The sequence below is a fragment of the Denticeps clupeoides genome, chromosome 12, assembly GCF_900700375.1.
Source record: "Denticeps clupeoides chromosome 12, fDenClu1.1, whole genome shotgun sequence".
Lineage (NCBI taxonomy): Eukaryota > Metazoa > Chordata > Actinopteri > Clupeiformes > Denticipitidae > Denticeps > Denticeps clupeoides.
In genome coordinates, this window is record NC_041718.1 from 21,096,644 (window position 1) to 21,098,819 (window position 2,176).

Below are 2,176 nucleotides of genomic sequence, written 5' to 3' on the forward strand. Positions count from 1 at the left end.
GAATTCTTGGAGCAGCTCCCTGGACCACGTCCACCACAAGTTCAAAAAGTGGCTGAGGGGGGAGAGATCATCGCCTGGTTCTCTGGAATAAATTCTAGAACGGTTGTCACCACCACCTGTGGATCAGGGCTCCTTTTATCCATCAGAAGCCCGATGAGATCCTGCATTCACCGTGCTCGTCACCAACCAAACCACGACCTTTCCTGTCCTTGCAGACCGACCGCGGAACACCATTAGAACGTCCATCACCCGCCAGGACCCCAGCGAACGCGATATTTTTTTGTGCGGCTGATGTCGAGTGAAGGGGACGGGTTGCGTGTGAAGGTGACTTGATTAAACGCGCCGCCCCGCCCCGCCCGTCCCCCACAAACACACAGGGGGAATTTCCACTGTTGATACAGGCCTTCAAAATCCACCTCTGACCCCAAACACTGGTCACGAGCGAGTCGCTATTCATTACTCCACAGCCAGTAATAAAGCCCGATGTGAGAGGGGGCGGGAGAAGAGGGGAAGCTGCGACTCGTTGGCTCCGGCGGGGAGAGACGAGGGTGAGAGAGAAGAAGGAGAAGAGAGCACCGGGGTCCTGGAGGAGGCACCAGCAGCAGGTTCTGCTCAGCGTTCCTCCGGGTTCTCCAGGCTGACGTGGCCAGTAGGCACGGTCACGTCCTGGTTGGGCCAGAAATTTATCACAGTTGGTCTGTCTTCTCTCCTGCTGGTTTGGTCCAATTTGAATGAGATAAAAACAATCTTATCCAACCAGCAGCAGTTCCGGATTCGCATATTAATCAAGAACATTAATCAAAATATTCCGAGCAAAAAAAAAAAAAAAAAAAAGTTAACTAGAACAGTCATTAAACAGCATTTTAAACTCCTCTCAAAATGTCTCAAAATAAACTGCCTCCGATTTATCTGCAATAAGAATCTGGGTCGATATCTGCCCGAAGACCCTGAAAGTGGCTCCACCAGAGCATGGCGGGATGAACCTGCAGAAGCCTGCCAGCATCTCGCCCTGATCACATGGAGCATCCAGCCCGTCCTTCTGGAATTTCTTTTCTTTTCTGATCCTTTGTTTGAGTTAATTGGCTGCTGCGTTCCAGTCTCGAGAGTACACTGGGATACGTTCTAATCGGCTTTAGGGCTTCTCTTTTACTCCAAAAGGACAAAAAAAAAAGCAGCTGTGTGGCACTGAAGAACAATTAGAACGTGCATTCAGACACACAAGAAAGGAAGTTGCTTCAAAATGACCCATAATCCCCTTTTCTGGGGGTAAATAGTCCATCCAGGAAGTGTGTGTGTGTGTGTTTCTCAGAAAAAGAGAAGCAGTATCTGGCCCTGGCGATAACACCCAAACACCAGAACGGGCGGGGCCTCGGCCCTGCGGCCCCCACGGAGAGTCGCGGAGCGGTAAGCCAGAACTGCGGCCCGGTGCTGTTCTGAGTTAGAGCGCCGAGCGCCGCCGGGCTGGCAGTCACCTTGCGGTCTCCGGCTCCACGGGGCCCGGACCTTATCGAGTTAAGACCTCCTCCTCCGTCGGCTTTCAAACAAACGCAAAATCAATCCGAGGGCTGTTTAAACACGGACGTCTGGGACAAGATCACAGACGACAGGGGGGTTCAAAGCGTCTCCTATCCTACAAATGAGGGATGAGGAGCCCAGATGTTCTGGAGGGGGCCAAATAACCCTCATAGAACGGGACCTTTTATTTTTTTATTTTCTCCCCCCACATTCCCTGGCTTCCAGGTCCTAAAATCTGACTCTGCACTTCATTGCCTGGGCCAAGGAGCTCAAAATGTACCTTTGAAGTCTGTAATTTCAAGATAAAAGCAGAGAACGCGGAGAACCTTTGAACGCATTTCAGCCTCCCGTTAAACCAGAAATGCTACGTCAGTGCCCTACACTTTATTTCACTTCTGGATTCACTTCCATGGTTTTTTTTTTTTTTTTTTTTTTGCATTTCAGAAACTTCTGCACTTGAAGGACAGAAACATGAGAGCTTGTTTCTGAAGGTTCATCAGATGCACGATGAGGAGAACAAGGCGAGCAGAAAGTGGAGTAACATTTCACTCCATACATCATTAACCGGACGCGGGTTTTATGTCCACCTGCAGAAAGTGCAGATGTTCTCAGACTTCTACTCCCTGCACCTAGAACAGAAGAACACAGCACAACACTGATA